Genomic DNA, 23886 nt, shown 5'->3' on the forward strand with positions numbered 1-23886 from the left:
TGTGTCTATTTCCTTATTGTCATAGAATGGTCTCTCTCTTTTTTTTTTTTTTTTTTTTAATCCAGGGCAATCTTTTAAGCGCATCTTATAAAAATCCTTAGCATTACATCATATGTACATATGATACCTTCTTGGCTCATCTCTCATGTGTAGCTTTTTTGCTCAAAGAAAGCCCAACATCAGCAGATTCTGTTCAATGGCAGAATCCATTTGGCAGATACTGCATTTCTTCTACCATAGAAATCAATTACAGATTTCTTCTCCATCATTTAATACCAGTTACTTTCTTTGTTCCTCAAACTTTCAAGAGCGATAGAAACTTTCTACTTGTGAACCATTTCATTAATCTCTGATGAGTGTAAGTGCATTTACCCCCAGAGTTGTTGTCCTCCTCCTCCTCCTCCTCCTCCTCCTCCTCCTCCTCCTCCTCCTCCTCCTCCTCCTCCTCCTCCTCCTCATCATCATCATCATCATCAATCATCTCTTAATTTACATTGCAATGTCTTCTTTATCATAATCCAGCCTGCATTTGCTTTTAATTGACCTATTTAGACGAGACTGTTGTATTACAAATATACCACATAAGATGAGACTCAGAGTAAATGAGCATGGCTCTTTTAATATAAATCTACTGTCTGCTAAACTCCAGCAATGGGCTGTCAATTATCCATTGAGTTTGTTCTTCAAGATAACCTTTAATTTATTACATGGCTTTCCTTCTTGTTGTATTGGTGACTCTCCCCCCTCATCAATTTACATATGCTTATTTTTAAGGTATGAATCAAGACTTATTTATGGAGATGAACTTGGAATCATGAGCTCAAGAAGTGAAATCAGAATGTAGTGTTTTTATTTATTTACTTCTCTATCAGATTTGAATGATGTGCCTTCAATTGCACACTTGGAAAAAGTCTATTGCTTATATATAAACTTAATTTGTTCCATTCTGAAGATGTATAGCAAGCATCAAGAAAGAGAGAAGAAGAGAATCTTCCCAATGAAACAAAAACCTGCCTGAAAATTCCTATATTTTTTGTTCCGTTAACTGAACTGCACACAATGCTGATGTAATTTACTTGCATGTGGCTTAGCTTACTGTGAGAAACCGCATTATGGTTTTAAAATTCTGGTTTATGATTTCATATACTTTTGTATATGAAATCCAATTTTGATTTATTCAATTAATCATGGTTAAGTAAAATAAGTTTAAGTATGTTGTGTGAACACAGCCTTGACATTTATCCTCGAAGGAGGAATATAACAGGAGTTAAGCATTTAGAAGTCCATGAAGGGTGCAGCTGGATGAGCTTAAGAGCTCATCTAGTCCAGCATGGGGTCCAGGGCCCAATCAGGTACATTAGAAAACCTTAGCACTATGTTCAAAAGTTCCAAAACCCTTTTTTATTGTCCCTCCCTTGATCTAACAATCCACAGCTTGTGATTCAAGAAACAATATAATCATCCATGTCGTACTCATTGACTATCTGATCCTCTGGAAGTTCTGAAATAATAATTCAAAGCAATGCATTTAACATGACAGTGACTATGAGATCATGCAGGTTGGCAGATACCACATGGAACAAGTAGTCCCTAAGGTACCCCTGAGACATATAGGGCTTTATGGGTCAACACCAGCACCAACTTAAACTATCATTATATCTGGTAGCAGCAAACTCCAGGTCTGAATCTCCCCTCATTTAATTTCAATGTTAAATTCCAATATAGTTTCTGTGGAGAAATAACTGCTCTTTATTTTCATTTTCTCAGGCAAAATTGTTTGTGGCTCGATCATGTTTTCTCTCATCCAGCTTTGCTCCAAGCAGTAGTGTTTCCTCATAGAAATTGTAGCAGAAGAGCAAGCTGATCTAGAAGGTGGGGTTTCAATATGTCTTCAGTTTGGAGTCATTGTATTACCACAAGTGATCTAAGTCCAGCCTCCCATGAATTCTGTTGACCCTTATCAAGCAGCAATTTAGCTTTGACTATTAGAGTTGACTATATTCTTGTATTAGAAGTAGCAATAATAAACTCTTCTGTGCTTTGAACTCTGTGAATGCTCCTGATTATTTGCACCTGACAGAAATGTTGCTGTAACCACCTAATCATTTTAGGTGTTTCCCGCTTCACTTTTACAGCAGCCTTTTTAAAGTTGGGGTGACTAGAATAGAGCATACTCTGCAGCCTCATCATGGATTTATGTAGGAACATTACTATATTGACTTTCATTTTCAATTCCATGCATAGCGTTTGTTAAGATTGCCTCTCCTGTGTTCCTCAATATATTCAAAATCCATGAGGGCATTTTCTGTAAGAATAAATTGAAGATTTTTCTTTCAGACCAGCTTTTGATTTTATGGCTCTTAGGAGTTGGTTATTGTTATTGCCTCTGCTTTTTCTCCTATTATATTCTCTCTTCCTTTCAAAGAAATAATTTGTGTTGCATTTTTGTATTTTTATTGTCGGGCTGTTTTTGTTTTGATTGCAAGCTTTTGTTAGCTGCTTTAAAAATCTTTGCTTGGAGGGGAAGATACAGGTTATTTTATGTTTTATTATACAAGCAGAAAAGAAAGGCCCTAGATCTGATCTCTAGCTTGTCTATATCACATGTCAAGCCTTTAGGAAGGAAGAATGTAATTGCTGACCCTGGGATTGTGTACTCTGATGACCGCTCTCCATAGCATTAAGCTTAAAAAAAAAGTCTTTTCCATTGCAGGCTGGTGGGTTCATTCAAGGGAAGATGCGCAGGGCTCTACTTTGGGAACACATAACAGATTTGGTGCTTGGATAAAAACAACAGTAAAGACCAAAGGAAGGGAAAGGGTAGGGTAGGGTAGGGTAGGGAAGGGAAGGGAAGGGAAGGGAAGGAAGGGAAAGGAAAGGGAGGGGTAGGGAAGGGTAGGGAAGAGAAGGGAAACTTTTTTTTAAACAAACTTTATTGATTACAAAACCAAAATATCAAACAAACACAACACACAGAAGAAGAAAGAAAAGAAATAGAAAAAAAGAAAATGATTTAAAAAACCCTAACATTTCTACTATCGACAGTCTATGATTCCTTGTTTGTTATCAATATTGGTGATACATTTACAAATACATCTTATTGCGAATATATAATTATGATTTACATTTTACATTATTTACTAATATATTTTCTATTTTTGTTCTATTCAATCATACCAGCATTCCCAGCTTCTATAATATTCTGATGTTTCTTTTTTCCTTAAGTGCTAAGGTTAATTTGTCCATCTCTGCACAGGCTGTTATCTTCTGTATAACCATTTCCTCTGTTTGAATATCTGCTTGTTTCCAACACTGTGCAAAGGTTATTCTGGCTGCAGTAAGAATATGCAGTATTATATATTTAACATTTTTAGGAATTTGTCTATTAAATATCCCCAATAGGAAGAATTCTGGTTTTAATTCAATTTGCTCCACTGTTATTTCCTCTAACCATTTTTTTATTCTATGCCAGTATCTTTGGGCTTCAGTGCAGGACCACCACATATGAAAAAAATGTTCCCTGTTTCTTTTTACATTTCCAGCAATTTGGATTCATGTTAGGAGACATTTTCGCTATTCTCAAGGGTGAGAGATGCCATCTATAAAACATTTTATAGGCATTTTCTTTATATGCTGCTGATCTTGTAATTTTATTATTCCTTGTCCAAACCTTTTCCCATTCTAATAATGCAATGCTACGTCCTATGTTTCTGCTCCAAGCTATCATGTTGCCTTTGACTACTTCCTCTTCTAATTCCGTCTCTAGTAAATAATTATAAAATTTAGTTATATTTTTTTAATCTGGACCTAATAAAATTTTATCTATTTGTTGTGCCTTAGTATAAATTCCAAAAATTTTCTTGTCCTGGCTATATCTATTTTGAATTTGCAAGTAAGCCCACCGGTCTACTTGTAGCCGAGAACTACCATAGTACAAAGTTATCCTGGGATGCTGAGGGTCTGCCCTTCAGAATAAAGAATCACTGGGCAAGGTGGGCAGAAAATCAAGAAATTAGGGAGGAGCAATGAAACAAAGATCTATTTTCTTATGAAGACAGAAAAATAAATAGGTTTTAGGCAAGAATCTGTAAATGAATGTGCAAAAGTCCATGATAGCTTGAGTATTCATAAGAATACTCTATTACCCTATATCAAGGGTCTTCAAACTTGGCACGTTTAAGACTTGTGGACGTCAACTCCCAGAATTCCTGAGCTAACATGCCTGGAGGAGGAATTCTGAGAGTTGAAGTCCACAAGTCTCCTCTTTATACTACATTGTGTTATTTTTGTGGGTTATTGTGCATTGGGAGAAAAAAGTTTACAGCAACTGAATTTAGTAGTAGTGAACTAAATCGACCAGGCAGATGAGCCCAAGAAATACAAAAAACACCTAATCATTTTCTTTTTCCTGCCATTCTTACCTTATGTAACCTATTCATTTATTGTATTTAATTATTACATTCATTTTCAATATTTTCTATCAGAGTTCAATGAAGTGTTTATGGGGTTTCTTCTTATTCCCCTGACAACAAACCTGTGAAGTCAGCTGGACTGAGAAATTTATAACTAGCCTCAATTCACTCAATGAACTGGCTGAGCAGGGATTTGAACCAATTTGAACCAAAGTCTATGCCTAGTATTTGTGATTATGTGCTATTCTACTAAAATATTACATTTCTGAAATACTTCCAATACTGTCACTTGAAGCAAAGGAGGAAATCTTGCTTAGCTTTAATAAAGACATTCTTGCTGAGATCCAACATCACATAAATGAACTTCTTGTTGTGCAATGGGACTTCCCTTTCCTAATCCTTAAGAGAGGATTTGGGGGCCATGCAAGGGAAAAAAAGTTGGTATACAGAGGCTGGATTTTATCGTCATCTGTCAGTCAGAGAAAAGACTCCCACGTGATCTTGATCCATAGCATGAATATAACTTATTTAGCATACAACTTTTTCAGACCTCTTGATAGCCATTAGAGCTGGGCAAATACTTTGAAAGATATGCTTTCAATTGCCTGGACATGAATATTAAACTTCTTTTTTCAAATCATTATAGCATCTTTATCCAGACCCACATGGTTGCTTTGGGTGATGCTCCCTGCTCTCTATAGTTATTTTGCTTTGCTTTGCTTTGCTAGGGAAGTCTAATGGTCTAAAGGAATGATCTGGGGAGATAGGAGGAACAGCCAAAGACTAGACAACCATCGTGTAAAAGGTATCTCAGCCCACAGAAGGAAAAGAGGCATGGGAAATATCTCAGAAGGGACCTTCTTAGTTTTGGGAAAAGCAAAAGTAAAAGGGGGGAAAAGTGCTTTCTGACTTCTGTTACTATACTTATATTATGTTTCCCCCCAAAGAAGACCTATCTCGAAAATAGCTTGATTTTTATATGTGCACCTAATATAAGCCCTGCCCCAAAATAAGCCCTAGTTAAGATTCTGCCCACTCCATCCCACCATCTGGTTGTATGTGGTCGGGTGAGGCACATGTGTAAAAATCAAGTTAGGATGGGGGTGGGGTGGGGTGGATGCCCCATGCATCCCACACTCACTTACTTAGGACCACTGCAGCCAGGCCTCCCACACCCCAATACCTGTTGCGCTGCTACCTGACTTCTTCTGCAGCTGCTTACAGCTACTCATGGCTGGATGAAACATGGTGCATCACGCTGGTGCTGCTGCTCGCAGCAGGAGTTTACATGCTCATTGTGCCAGTGCCACCACTCGCAGCAGGAGGCTGCATAGCATGTCATGCCATGAACAGCAGCACCGGCGTGATGTGAATCATGTGGCATCCAGCCACGAGTGGCCGCAAGCAGCCACAGAAGAAGTCAGACAGTGACACAGCAGGTGTCAGGGCATGGGAGTCCTGGCTGTTGTGGTCCTAAGATAAGTGTGAAAGATATCCCCTGAAAATAAGACCTGATGCTTAATTTCGGGCCCAAAAGAAAATAAGACCGGGTCTTATTTTGGGGAAAACATGCTAGTAAAGGTGATGTTAGCACTCATGGTTTGTGCTTCCTGGACTATCATAAAGGGATGACATCAATTGCAAATTGGAAAGCACTTCTCTCTTCCTTTAAATTTACTTTCCCCAAAACTAGCCAAAGTCTCTTCTGAAATACTGGGATGCTGTTGGTAGTTAGTATACCTTTTGTATGATGACTGTCTAGACTGCAGCTCTGCCTCCTGTCCCCCAAAGTCATTCCCACAGGCCATTACAAGAAGAATGTAAAACAAAGTGACTGCACATCCACATGAAGGTTGCTACAGTTGGGAGCAGCTTCCAAAGCAGCCACAGGGTAAACATGGAAAAAAGAAATGTCTCTTTTAATGGCTTCAGAACCTCCTCCCATGTATTCTAAAGCATTTTTTTAAAGGATCTGCACAACCCTACTCATTATTTTGTTACTTTTTTCATTCTTAATTTTTACATTTTACTCATTAGCACTTCAACAATAAGTTAATGATTAACATAATAAAAAGCTTAAAGTATTTCTTTTTATTATTCTTTGACGCGCTATACTATTTTGTGCTCAGATTTATGGAACTTTCTAAAGAAATATATCTCTAAATAAGTATTTTCCCTGCAGAACATTAACTATTGTGTCCATTTTTCTGGTACTGATATATTGATCAGTAGTTGGAAATTGCAGAATTGCAGTTCTTGGGCTGCAATTTTCTGCATTCCTCTGGGACTTACTTCTGACTAAATTCACAAAAGACTAGCTTAGTTGTTGTTTAATGGCTAAAGAAAAAAGTTATTGGATGATGTAATATCAAATAAATTGAAGTTTTACTTGGCAGCCTATGCTTGTATGGAATAAAGTACCCTGATCCAGAATTCATTGTATGAATTCTTATTCATGAATTCTTATTCTTATATTCTTATTAAATTTGCACCAGAGATAGGGCACTATGGATTGCATAGCCAGAATCAATTACCAATTACTCTTACTAAGAAAATGCCAGAAAGGAAAGTGATGGTGGAAACCAAAGCATTATACAGTGTAAACATGATATACAAAAACATTTCCTTTATTCTAGATTTAAATTCTCTCAAAGGTGATAGGGAATACATTTGAATAATAGGTGATAGGAATTTGGTCCATTAATTTCCAGCTGTGTAATGGAAAAAGAGTTTGGCAACATGGGACTCTTGAAGACTTTTTAGTTTCTTGCATTGCCCCAGCACTTCAAGACATATTCTAACAGTGATAGAAAGTAGCCCTACCTTCATCCTTAAATAAACAACAGGGCTGCCCTGAGAGTGGTGCAAGATCTTCCTTATGAAGTTGCTCTGGATTATTTCCAATTGGGCAATGACCTTTTCATCCCACCTCCAATCTGAACTATTTGTTGGATGGTTAATTGTCCATTTGTATTTAGTACTAGTAAGGGGTGGGATTCAAATTTTTTAACAACCAGTTCTGTGGGCGTGGATTAGGTGGTGGGTGTGGCTTGGTGGTCATGTGATTGGCTGGGTGTGGCCAACTCAATATCACTCACATCGAGGCACGCATCCTCTCGCCTGGCCTCTCATGACTGTGGGGATGCTGCAACAGTCGTAAGTGTGAAAAAGGGTCATAAGTCACTTTTTTCAGTGCCATTGTAACTTTGAATGGTCACTCCACACAAGCAAAGTACCAGCAAAGGAGGGGGAAAAGACTCCAGAGAAGTTCCAGAGACAGGTAGTCTAGTCCTGCCAAGAATGTAATAAGGGTTAACAGAGAGGCAGTTTCTGTAAGCAACACCAGAATGTTTCCTTCCTGCCTTCCTTACAGGATTAGGCCAGTAATTTCTTCTAACAACCGGTTTTCGGAACTGCTTAGAATGTTAACAACTGGTTCTAGTGAATAGGTACGAACTGGTAGAATCCCACCCCTGGTACTACTTACCCTGCAGACAACTACCCTTGTTTTATTATAATTTATTTTCAGTTTTTTCCTTTCATAGCAAGTGGCTAGTCTGCCCAGTAATCTTCTATGGACAATCTCAGTATAGGAAACTAGAGCCATGTCATCAGCACACATTAACAATGACATTTTTTGTCCATTGAGTGAAAAGCCGTTATTCAGAAAAATACCGATGGGCATATAAAACAACTCTATGTAATTTTTTTTGACTTTACCTCTGCCTTTGATTTTATTGACAGGTCTCATCTCTGGGAGAAACTAGCTAGGACAGATATTGATAAGCTTCTTAAACTAATTATTGAACCATATACTTACATTGCAGCTAGAGTAAGAATAAGCTCACATTAACACCCTATCTTATTGAAGAGGGAAGTTAAACAGGGCTGTTTATTTGCTCCCTTCTATTTAATTTATATATTAATGATATTGAAGTAGACATGAAGTCATTACCTGGTATTGTCATGTGACACTAATGCTACAAAGATTGCATTGTTGCTAGTGTTGTTTCTGTTTTTAGTTTTGTTAAGTTTAAAGTACTAGTGATCACCTTTTAAAGTCTTGCTAGGTTCGCTCTTCTATATGGAATAAACAGGGAAAAAAGGCAATTGGTCTGTGGTTTGATTTTTTTTTATAGCAATTTTATTATACTGAAATACTGCTTTCAAATGAAGTATCAACATTCTTACATGCCTGATTTTTTTTCTCTTGTCCTCCTGAAGATAAATTTTTGCTCTGCACTTTGCCTCATGATAGATTTCATTCTACCTTTTAATATTCACAAATTAAGTTTTTGTTTTAATCCTTCCATGTGTTAAATTACAAACTCAAAGCTTGCTAAAGTTAGATTCAGAAAAACATTCAAAATAAATGCATTGGGTTAGGGTTATTTACAAAATGACAGAACACTAGGCTAATTCCCTTCATTTCATGCAACTAGTGGGGGAAGCCATTTAAATTTGATCATAGAAACCAATTTTCTTGGCTTCTTAATTCAAGAATAAGCTAGGCTGCTTCATCAATATTTCTTCTGTGGTAAAACCACAGCCAGAAACACTCTGAATCAGCAAACTCAGATGGAAGTAATTTTGTGCTCTTGGAAAAACACAAGATGAAAATCTTGGGATTAATTTATTAATTAATTTAGGCAAGCCGGCCACTCAGAGCCCCCCAGAGTCTAGTCAGATAAATAAAATGATGTGGCTTTATAACATCTGCCTCTGCTCCACCCCCATTTTGGTTTATTTCTAGAACAACATCTCTAAGGGTCATGGAGCATTCATTGGTGATCCATTTTTATAGGTCTGCTATTTTAGGATTTTTTTTCTGTTTAGAAAGTACTGAAAAGATTTTTTCTCTTTAAAAAAATGACAGGATTTATTTTTATTTATTTATTTATTTTGATGTTACCTCACTCCAAGTGACGTTAGGAAGCTCACGGAAAATAAAAAGCAACATAAAAAGAAAAAAAATGCAATAGACTGGAATGAATGATAAAAAATAACTGCTTTCCCAACTCCATTCTCTTAATTCTCTAATGTTATTAATTCACATCTCGGATTGGCAAAGTCTTATTTTTTGCAACTTAATGAAAACTTTGGCATGGCTGCTTTAGGGATTAATCCTATATCTATCACCCAGTCTATTTGATAGATAGAGATCTATCAAATCTCTCAGTTGGAATTCAAGGTTGTTGAGAAAGAGATGGACCACCATCTTCAAAGGAGTTTGAATAAATGGATTATCTAGACTCTTCCAGTCAGGATTTCAGCCTGGGCTTGAAATGGAAATAGCGTTGATCATTATCACTAATGGCCTACAGTGAGAGAGGGGGAGATTGACTTATTAATCCTGCTAGATATCTAAATAGCCTTCGGTACCACTGACCATTGTGTCCTTCTGGATCAGCTGTGATAATTGGGAATTTTGAAGGCTCTTTTTTTTAATTCATCCAACTTCTTCCTGAGTGGGCAGTTCTAACCTGTTCTCTATTGATCTTCTAACAGAGAAGAATAGTGCTTTCTGGTTGATTCATCTTTCACTTGGTAAAATGCATGCTAAACCAGACTCAGCTGCTACTAGACAACTGGGAGTTGTATATATTTCACTAGCCAAAGGCACTGGTTGTACCTTAAGCTAAGTGTTATATGGTTGGGAATGACCATTACAAGTCTGTGCAATGAAATCTAAAACCTAAAAGCCAGGGAGAATTTAAATAGCATCTAAGAACAAAAAAGGCAAAGCCTTATCCCACTAATTGTGAAGGCCATCTGTTAGAACCAAACTGCTAGGTATTGTCTTAAGTGTATGTAATCCCATCTTTGTATGTGAACTCTGTTTTTAATCTGTACAAAACTCACAAAAAGGCATCTGTTTCTGAATTTAAATAGCTAAGTCTAATCAAACTAATTTGACTCTTTCTGCAATAGGCTTAATTGATAACCTAATTTTGTAGCAGAAAGGGCGTACATTGTTCATTTACATATCTATTGTTTTTAGCAGAAAAATAAAGTCCCTTAATTGTCTTGCATGGGATACTTTTTTCCCAATACTCTTTATTGTGCACTTTAAAATATTATGTATTTTATTAAAGATAGTAAAAGATACACAAACTATAATTTAAAAGTCAAGTAAAATAGAAAGAAAAAAAGGAAGAAGAGGGGGGGAAAGAAAGAAAAGGGGGAAAAAAGAATAATTGAAGAAGTGACTTCCAATCACCTTTACAGCAAGTACAAAAAAGCTTAATACTTCTCTGTATATAGGATATATTCATCATATTTAAGCAGGACTATTAAGTCCCCGATTTCTCTCTCAGTGAACAAAATAAGTTTCAGTTTGGATTTAGAGATCCAAATTCTAACTCTAGCAAATGTATCTTGGGAAGACATTAATTACAGGTTCTGTATGTCAAGCCTACACATAATTTGATTGCTGAAGTTACACTCTCATCCTAAAAACACTATTTCCCTATATATATGATTAAGATTTCAATTGAAAAACAAAATAGTTTTTAAAATTACTGCATGTTCCCAGATAATATATTATAAACGAGTTTCCAGTTTGGAGTTGGAAAAAAAGAGTAATCAATTTATTTACTTATCAGATTATACTTCACTTTTCCAATCCGTTATGAAAAATGCTTATAATGAAATATTGAAATCAGAAAATAATTCACTAGGCATTGTTAAATGGGGGAGAGATGATATGTTGTGGACAATTGTCTTCTTTTCCCAAGGCCTTATGACTTGCTATGTTCAAAACAAAAGGGAATTGTGATTGTTTTTTTTTATTATTAAGGCAGATTTTAAAAATACGCCCTTATATCAAAATGAGTGGTAGAAATCTACTTCAATTTTTGTTCATATCTTTGAGTAAGGAAACTTTAGGTCAGGAAATCCAAGGTTATTTCTCCCCATTGATCTGCTTTTATATATTTTTTATTATTTTATTTGTTATTTAACTGTATTAACTAATTTTGTTTGGTTTTCTTTTCTTTTTTTGTAAACTGCAAAGAGACTTTGGTATATAAAATGGCAACAGTCAAAATAAATTGCTACTACTAATTCAAATGGAAACACCAAAGTCTTGTCAGGTTTAGTGACCTCCTAATTTTTTGAGCATTAAAAAAGTCAATATTTTTTATTTAATGTATGAAATAACAGACACTACCTTCAATCATTCACGTGGATCATGTTGCCCATAGGTATCACTGTATTGGTATCTGGTCTAGACCAGATACAACTGTCTATGGCAGGGATGTCAAACTTACGGCCCATGGGCCAGATGCATCACAGACTGGCCAGGCCCAGTTTAGAAAAGGGGGGAAAAGTCGTAATATGTCATGTAATGCTGTCGTGACGATGCAAGTTCGACACCCCTGGTCTATGGATATGCTCAATCATCCAGGTCATGGTTGCCCCAAAGGTGCTTTCATGAACTGAAGCTTCATACATGAGAAGCTAAATGTTTTAAAGAAAAAAACTAAGAAAGTCCAGAGGCCTTTCGAAAAGCACCTTTGGGATTTTAACAAAACAGAATAAATGAAAACATATTGTATTAGCTATGAAGATCCATAGATTGGATTTCATGAAAGACCTTTTTTTTTTCTTCAAAAATCTTTCTTTCCTTTAGAGCATAGGGAGTTTACACATGTTACTTTTAAGAAAGTTAGTTCTGTTTTAACAAGAACACACTTTAGGCTGTTTTACTGGTCATATTAGTGTTTGTTTGCTATTATCTAATGGTATTGTTTGAACATGAAAGTACAACCTGACAAGCGTTATTTATTTCATTGTTATGAGAAGCTAGTTTCAATCTACCTCATATTAACTGGACCCTAAATGAATGTACAACTGAACCCATACATGCAACCTTCTACAATGCTGTAACAAATATGGGACTAGAACAACTAGTAACCAACAATACTAGGCTTAACAACTGCCTCGATCTCATCTTCTGCAATAGTTTGAATTCAATTTACGGAATACAAATTAAAGAACCCTTTTCCAACAGTGACCATAACATGATTGGCTTTTGTCTCAACATACGTCCACACAAAAATCATCACAACGACAAAATCCCCAATTATAACTTCAAAAAAGGCAACTATGATTTTATAATCTCTTCCCTTGATTGGCAATTTCTCTTCACTGGATGCAATACTGTTGAAAACCATTACAACATATTCTTACTAGAAATCAAAAGAGCCATCAAACTATATGTACCAATAAAAACTCCCAAAACCAGGCAAAACAGATTACCCATAACAATAAGGAAGCTTCAATCCAAAAAGAGATCACTTTGGTGAAAAACAAATCTGTCACATTACCAACTTCAAAAGCCAATACAAAAATCTATGCCACCAGATAAAAACTGAATGCACTAATTATCACATTAAACAAGAAGAAAACCTTCTACGCACAAATTCCACCTGTGCTTTCTACAATTTTGTAAACAACAAACTAAAAGACTCAAGGTCCATCCCACCCCTGAAAGGACCTAATGGCAAAGACTGCAATGATGACAGCATCAAAGCAAACCTCTTTAACACATTCTTTGGCTCAGTATTTGTAAACAGCAATGGATCAAGCCCAGTACTTCCTAGTCGAACCACAGACAACTAAAATGATCTAATACATATTGATTTTACAGAAGACATTGTTGAAAAAGCCCTGCGCAATCTAAAACCATCCCTATTTATTGGACGGGATGGAATATGTGCCTACTTCTTTAAAAAGCTATCCACTGCCATAGTCGAACCTCTAAGCATAATCTTTGAAAAATCTTTCAGGACCAGCTCCTTGCCAAAACTATGGTCACAAGCCACAGTCATCCCCATCTTCAAAAAGGGAGACCCCAGCCTAGTTGAAAATTACAGACCAATCTCTTTATGCTGCGTCACCTGTAAAGTCATTGAATCAATTATTAACCAATCCATTATCCTCCACTTAGAGACAAACAACCTACTCTCTAATAAGCAATTTGGTTTCAGAAAAAACTATCCTGTAATCTGCAACTCTTACACTGCAAAAACATATGGACTACATAACTCGATCAGGGCAAAGCAATAGATGGAATCTACATAGACTTCTGTAAAGCCTTTGATTCAGTGGTACACGACAAACTACTCCTAAAACTAAAATCTTACGGTATCTCTGGACACCTGCATAACTGGATAGAAGCATTCCTGTCAAACAGACAACAAATGGTCAAAATTGGGAGCGTCCTATCAAATTCTGTACCTGTCAACAGTGGTGTCCCCCAAGGCAGTGTTTTATGACCAGCTCTCTTCATACTCTACATAAATGACCTCTGTGATCATATTAAGAGCAACTGCGTTCTCTTCGCTGATGATGTAAAGCTATTCAACACCACAGACAGTACTATTACCCTCCAAAAAGACCTTGACTATGTATCAGAATGGTCAATCAAAGGGCAACTTCAAATCTCAACAAATAAATGCTCTGTCTTGCATATTGGCAAAAAAAATCAGAAAATAAAATACAAGCTAAATAGTCAAGACCTTGTTGAGGATCCAAACTCTGTCAAATACCTTGGAGTACTCATCTCTAATGATCTAAGTGCTAGAGCCCACTGTAACTACATATCCAAAAAGGCATTAAGAGTTGTTAATCTAATCCTATGTAGCTTTTTCTCTGGTAATATCCTACTACTAACTAGAGCATACAAAACATTTGTTAGACCTATACTTGAATACAGCTCATCAGTCTGGAACCCATATCATGTATCTGATATTAACACAATTGAAAAAGTCCAGAAATATTTCACAAGAAGAGTTCTCCGCTCCTCTACTCATTGCAGAATACCTTATGTCACCAGACTTGAAACTCTAGACCTAGAAAACTTAGAACTATGCCGCCTCCGGTCTGATCTAAATATAGTATGTAAAATCATACATTGCAATGTCCTACCTGTCAATGAATACTTCAGCTTCAACCATAACAACACAAGAGCAAACAATAGATACAAACTCAAGGTTAACCGCACCATACTTGACTGCAGAAAATACGACTTCAGCAACAGAGTGGTCAATGTTTGGAATACTCTACCGACTCTGTGATTTCTTCCCCAAATCCCAAAAACTTTAATCTTAGACTGTCTACTATTGACCTCACCCCCTTCCTAAGAGGCCTGTAGGGGGCATGCATAAGCGCACCAATCGTGCCTACCATCCCTGTCCTATTTTTTTTTCTTATAAGTATCTATCTCATGTATTCAAAACTATGTTTATTCTTATACCTATATCTTTTAAGCAATTGACAAATCAAATAAATACTAAAAAAAATACTAGTATAAAAATTCCAGCCATATGGATGTAGGCTATCAATCTCTCCTGATAAGAATGAGTAACAAGGATGTGTCTTCTGCTCGTCCTGCAAAATGAATCATTTGATTGGGAAACTGAAAGACAGACCAGAGTGAAATGTTTTCCAGTATCTGGTTTCCCTTTTACTGTATATCTCCACTGGATAACTGTTGGTTTCTCCCTTTCCCTCAGATATCTTTATGGACACATCACTTTGGGATTACTCCCACTGCGCTTTTGTTTTTCTTGACATTTTTCTTGTCTTTATGATAATTAAAATACTGAAAAAGAATACAGGGAGTTAGGAACTTTGCCAAAAGCCTCAACCTCTTGGGCCGCAGAACTGGCTGACCTACTACTTCCACTTTGCAGACAATGTTCATCTTGAGCCAGCACAGTTTAAACTTCTGTCTTTCTGTACAGTTTTCTAGCAATGGCTCCTTGCAGTTACTGAGCACTGTCAGATATAATACTTACTGCTTTTAAAAGTTGCCAGAGGGACGGTGTTTCAGAAAGACCCTCAAAGTTTTTCAACTTTAGTAACTTTAAAATATATGGACTTCTCCAGCTGTAACAGAGGTTGAAGTTCACACCAGAGGTGGTATTCAGCAGATTCTGATCCCCATCTCTTCTCTGCCTCCAGGGTCCCAGCTGATCGGCTGGGTCTTCTTTTGTTTCCCTGCACAGAAGAATGGAGCTGGAAAGCAGATTAGTGGGGTGGGGAGAGAATAGAAGTTTGCAGTATCCTTCCCCTGCCATGCCCACCAAGACAAACCCACCAAACCATGCCACGCCCACATAACCGGCAGTAATTTTTTTTGAATCCCACATCTTAGTTACCAAGGTTAACCTCCCCCTGCTGCTTTAACTAATTGACTTAATATGGAAGATGGATGCCACACCATGAGCCCAGCTACTTTTTTCATGGCTGTCAATGAATGGAAACAGGGCAATACCAGAGCATATGGTCTATGGAGATTCTCAGTCATCCAGGTCATGGTTGTCCCAAAGGGGCTTTTTTCAGGAGCAATTGGACTTTCTTGTTTTTTCTTTGAAGATGTTTTGCTTTCATCCAAGAAACTTCTTCAGGTCTGGGGAATGAAAGGATTTATATTCCTTGCAGACAGCTGTACATATTTTTAAAGAAAGTCATCCAGTCAGAGTTGAAGAAGCTTCTTGGATGAGAAGTAAAATGTCTTCAAAAGAAAAAACAAGAAAATCCAGTTACCTCCTGAAAAAAGCACCTTTGGGACTATCAGAGCACATGGAGTACTCCTGCCCTTGGATAGGATTTAGTTTGAAATTAACACATGCCTTCCAATGGTGTTTGCTTTACTTCAATTATTAGAAAGATGAGGGATGGATTTGCAGCTTGGTGTTTTGCCAAGTGATCAGGTGGGCAGTGATCAGGTGCCCAATCAATTGGTTCTTTTGTATCGAGAGACAATAACCACATCAGTTCATAAAGGGATTTTAAGCTTTATTATTAGTCAAAGCAAACAGATTTACATACATAACATAAAAAGCACACTATGATTCTATACCAACCAAGAAGATATCCAAATCTCTTACAGACTGCTAGGAGCTCCTTAGTAACAACAGTTGATGTACCAGAACGGCAGCAAGTTTCCACAGTACCTAGTGTTAGGTTGTGTGCAGAAATTCCAAAAACAACAGCAGTGCCAAGGTTTTTATCAAAACCTGGCACTATGACTTCATGGCCTTACTAGGATAGCAAGACTGCAAGAACTGACCTTGTCTGGGTGCCACATGGCTCAGGAAGGGAACTGAGTTTGAGACTGTCACAGTAAGAAAAGCTTCACAACTATATAACAATCCCTCTTCCTTTAGCAATAGCAATAGCACTTAAACTTATACACCGCTTCACAGTGCTTTTATAGCACTGGTTTACAGAGTCAGCATATTGCCCCAACAACCTGGGTCCTCCTTTACAGACCTCAGAAGGATGGAAGGTTGAGTTAACCTTGAGTCTGGTGAGATTTGAACTGCCAAATTGCAGGCAGCCGGCAGGCAACATAAGTAGCCTGCAGTACTGCACTCTAACCACTGCGCCACCACGGCTCCTTAGTCAATAAATAAGAGTTTAAAAAAAAACACCAAATAGGTTAGCTCAGAATGAGTCTAGACTTCTACATTTTTCTTAATATGAAGGAGAAATCAAAATATCACTAAACTTTTTGAAATAACAAGGGTCTTTCACATTGCCAATAAACTTGGCAGAGCCAAAATGTTTCACATTTGCCAGAATGACCTGTTTCTTTTTTCTATCCCAATGATTATTTTATCACTGTTATTGGAACATTAGAGTCTCCTATTTTTCATGGGCTTTTAAACTAGCCCATTGCTGCCATAGAAACTTCATAGATACGTTGAAAATTAAATGTAGAAGACCAAGAGGAAAAGATAATCACCCCAGTGGTATTTCTTAATTGGAAAAAAAGTAATATCATTTAGTAATAATATCATTTAGTAACAATATCATTTAGTAACAAGTGGCATCAGCAACACAGTGATGCAAAATGTGTGGAGAGAGATTGGTTAATAAAAGGGAAAATTTGAAACAAGCAAATTATGCAGGCAGTAGCAAGGCATTGGATAGCCTTGAAGAAATATCCTGAGGTAAACTCTTGCTGACCTGCTGAGTTGGCAGGACCACCATTCTCTCTAGTGGGTCAAAACTGTTCTTATCTGAGTTCAGATAAGATTTTTATGCAGGATGTTTGGGGAATTTTTATGCAGGATGTTTGGGGAAGAAATCTTCTCAAAGAACAAATGCATGTATGTTTATGATGTAACTTTGCATGGCTATTCTTTATTAATTAATATGAAAAGTATTTAAATGATTGTATATATGGCCTACAGTATATCTATATCTATATTTCCAATATACTGATTTAACGTATATATAGAAAACACCCATTTAATTTCAGGACTAAGGGGGATTTTGATTCTGTATCCTGTCTATCATTTGTCAACAATTCATAAAATAATGTATGGTTAATTAACAACTAATTCACAAAATCAATAATGTATTAAATACAGATTTTAAAAAGTCTTCAATAAACTCTTCAAGAGAGAAATTTCTGACGTTCTTCAATAAAAAATAATTTAAACAGGATTTGGTCTAAATTTTGCCCTGAATCAAGACAATCTTGAGACATAGTAGGCCGACTATTTATATCACTGCCCACTAACCAAGCTGGGCAGCTTACAAGTTTAAAATGTCAACAGATACAAATACAAAAAGTTTATTTATTTTGAGAAATAACCCCCCAAAATCTTGTGAAACTATGAAACTGGCATGTCTTCAGTGGCAGATTTAACAATGTATAAGAACAATCTGAGAGAATCCGGAGTTTTCTTTCTCTGCTCTGTGTTTGTATGTGTGCATGGAATCTCTTTAATGAAACTCAGGGCCAGCTGCCTCGGCCTTGCCTCTTCTGTTAAAGCATGATTCTCAGACCTGCCACACACAGACAGTTTTTTTTAAAGTCGTCAGTATTTCCAAGACTCTTGGGAATAGAGTAAAACTTTATTTTGCTCAGCTCAGCAGTCTGCCAAGAGTGTGCCTCTCTCTCTTTCTCCAAATGGTAAAGAACATTACTTATTCTGAATAAATTAAGATGTGTTGGAAAATCGGGGTCCTAATTAAAGCTGGCATTTTGGTGCTGCCTGCTGGTTAGCTGCTCCTTGCTGTAAAGAAACATAATTTGTGACATGGGAAGTCTCTGGCAGGCAGTTGCTGCCTATAATAAAGGCCTTCCACCCTACTTCAAAAGTGGCTTAATAAACTTGAGGGCAGAGCTTTGAACTTTTGATCTGTAATAACCTTTGTAGAGAAAAAGCAAAGAAGAAAAGTTGCACTTAAGTTTATTGCTCCAAATAGCCATTCAAGCAATTTAGGCTTCCTGTGTGGATCTCAGAGCATTTTCCAGCCAGTTGTAAAGTGGGTTGTTAGTCTGTTCTGTTTATTCATTTTGGACCACTATTTATATTTGCACAAAGAACCAGATGCAAATGATTCTGGTAGCTTATGTTCCAGCCATCTTTATTTCTTTAGGTTTGCCTTATTGAACTTCCTAAATGCTCATAGGAATAGGGAGCCTCTGTCCACTTCTGTCACATATTGGAGCTGTCCTATCCAGTTGACCAAAGCTCAAGTGGACATCAGTTTTCTTCTCCAAATGTTTATCTGAATTCAGAAAGAAATGCTTCTCCACCCCCTTCATAGAGAAGGTGTAGCTCTGGTGTATTTAAGTCCCACATAAAAATAAAGCTTCTGAAGAAACTAAATTGTGCTACTTGGTTATTAACTTCTGTCAATTTTTGACACTCCAGGATTACCAAAGAAAGTATAAAGATAGGAGCCAGGTGATATATACTGGTTTTATTCACCATCCTTCACATTATTCTCCTGGCTGGCTGGTTTTCATTACCACCTGGTCTTGCACATACGGCTATCTAAGATAATGGTGATGAGAACAAAATAAAATTGTGATACACCTGGCAGAGCTGTCTGATGAGTTTGAATTACTTTTTTCTGACCAAGGTTCATTGTGTTGAACCCTTTAGCGAGCCATTCAATCACATCTGTTTCCATGTGACATTTGTACCTTCAACCTCTCTTGCCTGAGACATAGGACTCCCCATGCTTGTGTATTTAACTAGAACTCTTTGTAAGAAATGTGTCCCTGCACTGCATTCCATATACTGAACATTTTAAGATGTGACTTATAGGAAATAGGAAGACTGCTGTATAGATCTGTTACATATACACTGAATTTGGCTTTTTTCACAGTCAGTGTAAATTCCACTCCAGGTGTTGGAAAACAAAGAATGTGGGGAACATAATGCCTTCCTTTGATGTTTCAGGATCTAAAAGATACAATAAGACACTAAATGTTATTGCACCCTGTTTGCTAAGTCTGAGATATGGCCAGGTGTTTCATTAAATGCTATTGCTTTGAAAGTACAAATTGATTTTATTCAGTAGTATTTTTAGTTACAACAATAATTCTACCTTTTAGCAGTAGAATATGTAGAGTATTTCATAAATTGAAGGAATATCAGGCTTGGATAACCCAGAGCTAAAACAGGCTTAGTAGTGGCTTTTTCATGTAGTAGAAGCTACATGGGGGGAGGGGTCAGAGTTCTGCCACATTTTCCCAGAAAAAAATTGGCAGGATATTGTTATGGTATATATATCATCTCATCACCATAAGATGCATTAGCTGTTGAAATATCTACAAAAGTTAAAGAAAACATGCTTCAACTGGAGTGGATGAGCCTAGATAGACACTCCCATATGGGAGTGATTGAACATTATCTTCTTCCACGCTACTTTTTCAACTTTCTGTCCTAGATTATGGCCTGGGCTTTCCTAGTCATCTCATCCAATTACTAGCTAGATCTGATTATGGTTAGTTTTCATCCAAAATCAACTAAGTGCTAGCTGCATTAATAGAAACATCGTTTACAAGTTTCAACTAGTTGTACTCTATTCTCTATGAAAGGAAAGGTCCCCAACATTTCTGGCTCTGTGACTGGCGGTGGCAATGGAGGTGGTGAGGGGAAGGGATGCTTTCACCTGCTGCTTGCACAAATGGAGCTTTGTGTATTTGCCTGACACTTGCATGGCCCAGTTCCCAATGGGTCACTGACTGGTACCAGTCTGTGGCCTGGGAGGGCTAGGGACCCCTGTTCTATTAGACCTTTAAATCTCCTCTAATTAATATAGTTAGTATATTTGTTAAGTGTAGATACCACATTTTAAGAAGGCCATAGAGAAATTTAATCTCTATAATTCCAACAAAATGATAGAAGATAGCAATGAGGTCAGTCAACGGGGTGAAAAACATATTCTGTGATAAATATTTGAAGGAACTGGACATGTCTAATCTGAAACAGAGAACTAGAGGGGCAGGGGAGATGACAAAAAGGCAAGGACAAAGTACTTGATTTTTGTTGGCTTTGACAGCAGGATGATAAGGACTTCTGGGCTATTGATTTATAGCAGTATTTAACCAATATAATGTGCCATATAAAGCCTATCCACATTACTGTATATTACTGCTGCAATGGTTGGATGATGCTATAAATTGTTAGCATAAAAATTATCTAGCTCTAAGAAACATGTTATAGGAAATAGATTTCACTTAAATATTAGATGAACAATCTTGATGATAGAAACAGTTTGACAATGAATTTATTTTACAAGTTGATGGATCTTCCTGACTGGAAGTCTTTAAGCAAAGGCTTGAGGTTAGATTTCCTACATCTAGTAACCTGAAATACCTACAAAGTCTCCTCCAACGTTATCTCCTTAAACTTCAGCAAATGTTCCATAGGTTTAGATTTGCCCCTGCATTTGCTGTCTCTTCAACAAACAAAATGTAGCTCAAATTATTCAATTTTTGCAGGATCCAATCTGAATCAGTCACCTGGACCAGAGGTTTAGTCTGCCAAGCTTTTGGGCTCATGCTGGAGCCCATCCTCAGATAACCTCTCTCTCCAGAATGTGTGTATTCAGTTTTTGTCTTGGGAAGACTTACCATAATGAAGGTTGGAAAAGTTTATGTGAGAGGCTACATTGCAATCATGAGTTTCTCGTTCAGTTCCTGCTGCTTTGAGTCAAAAGGTCTGTAAAACAGAGGGCTTAGAATGATCTTTGAGGACTTGGAGAGACAAGTGACTGGATTAGACTGAACTGAATGAACTACACAGCTTTGTTTCAACGTAGATTTCCTCTCATGTCTAATTCCCTTGATTTTGAACTATTTATTTACTTATTTAAACTTACATCCCACTGTAATCCAATTAAGGACACTCACCAGTTCATAGATATAGGCAATAGGCCTATGCAATTAAAATGTCCACTGTAAAAATCTACAAATAAAGCACAGTTGAAAAGCAACAGTAGAAAAGAAGAAACGGCACTAATTCCAAAATGCTTGATGAAAGAGTTGTTTTTAAATTACAGTTTAAAAGGGAAGGAGCCAATCTAATTTCAACCAAGAAGCTTCTCTAAAAGGCCAGTGCTGCCACTGAAAAGTTTCTCCTGAAAGTGGAGAACCATGAGTTATTTCTCTGGGGAAAATCATGTACGTCAGGAATATTCTAGCTGGAATACAGGCTCTGAAGTTAATTTGTAATTATTTCCCAAATTCTGCTGGCCAGAATAAGATGAGGTAATCACAGACACTTGAAAGTATAAACGGTAGTGCTTAAGGAAGATTTTCCGTGCCATGAAGTCATCCTGATGACTGACTGATTTCCTTGATTATTGTAAAAAAAAAAGCCCATAAATGTGCAATTATTACTCATGTCGAAGCCCTTGGCATGTGCTGTTCTGTATTTAGGACAAGAATGACATGAGATTTGGGAGGCTGGGAGAGAATGGGAGGCAGATGCAATTTTGATAAGATTATCCTTTGGGATTTAAAGTCATGAGGAATCACTGAAGAATAATAGTAATTAAATAACATGGAAGGAGAGGATTTTTTTTGTTGTTATTCTCCTTGGTTCTTGATCTTTCCCCAAACACTTGTGGGTGGCTCTGCACTGCCATTTTATTTATTAAAGACATTTAAATCCTTCTTTTCTTTTTTGGGTTCTGAATTTCTAAAGTGATTGCTCCCTATGGACAGACTAGATTAGTTGGATACATCAGGTAACAGAAATTTTCTACTAATGAAATAATAAATACTAATGAAATAATAATAATGAGGCATGCATAAGGGTACCAAACATGCCTATCGTCCCTGTCCTATTGTTTTTTATTTTTCTTATAAGTATCTATCTCATGTATTCAAAACTATATTTATTCTTATACCTGTATCTTGTAAGCGACTGACAAATCAAATAAAATGTAAATGTAAATGTAACGAACTGTCTTAACAAGGAGAGATGAGGGCTGAGCAAAAACTTAATTTTTGATTTTGGTTGGAGAATTATGTTGACATGTCTTGGCTGCTTGTATTATGGAAACTGTGCTTGCTTAATTAGTTCATGGTTCAAAGTATTATGAAAACCAAGAAAATGGGTTAATTCAGCAATGTGCGTAAGCATAACTTACGAGCACAGTTATGAATTAGCATTAATAATAATAATATTCATGCTGGTGCTTAAATGAAATAAGATAAGAATCACACTTACTTTCACAAATCCTTTCTGAGGTTCCTGGGCCAGAATTGTCATGTCTCAGAGAGTAGGGCGTTATTTATTTGTGGGGGACAAGACTTAATGTGTAACATGGAAACATTTTCTCCCCTGAGCATGTTCTGTCTTTAGTTTGTCATTTGCATCAGCAAAGCTCATTACACTTTCTAGTAATCTGTAATATTTCTTTAAGAATGATGCTATACCAGGAGACTGCCATACTAGAGTAGGGCTGTCATCTCTCATCATATTGTGTTTTGCAGCTGAGATATAACAAGCCTAATCTAAGGAATTGTTGGGAGAAAAATATGGCAATCTGAGTATCATCTTTTAGAAAATGTATCAGCACTGTGATCAGTTGTCCCAAAGATGCTTTTTCAAAAGGCAACTGGCCTTTCTTGTTTTTTCCTCAAACATTTAGCTTCTCATCCAATATGCTTGTTCAGTTCTTCTTGAGTTCTTCTATTCTTCAGTTAAGAAGCTTCTTGGATGAGAAGCAAAATGCGTTCAGGGAAAAAACAAGAAAGGCCAGTTGCCTTTTGAAAAAGCACCTTTGGGACAACCATGACCTGAATGACTGAGAATCTCCATAAACACTGTGATCAGTTGGTGATCAGTTAAATACATACATGCATACCTGTGACAGTATCCTCTTTGGGAGATAACCAATGTCCATACTGCATACTCAGCCTCATTTTGTTTTCTTATAAAGCATTACTTTCTTGGTCTTTTCCTACCTCTGATTCATTCATTCTGGCTTCATTTATTGTTTTGCAATTCCATATTTGTTCATTCTCTCAATATAAAAAACCATTTCAATGTACTAGCTATTTCTCACTCACTTTAGTATTCAATCCACATTCATCCAGCATCTATTTTTGTTCTAGCATCACACTTCTTAAGTGCCCCATTCTTCCTGGATTCTCAACACAACCAATGGTCCTTTCCTAATACAAAGTAAGCAGTCA

Source organism: Notechis scutatus, chromosome 1, assembly GCF_049901735.1.
Source record: "Notechis scutatus isolate UNSWTSFEM ecotype Mainland chromosome 1, rNotScu1.2, whole genome shotgun sequence".
Taxonomy (NCBI): Eukaryota; Metazoa; Chordata; class Lepidosauria; order Squamata; family Elapidae; genus Notechis; species Notechis scutatus.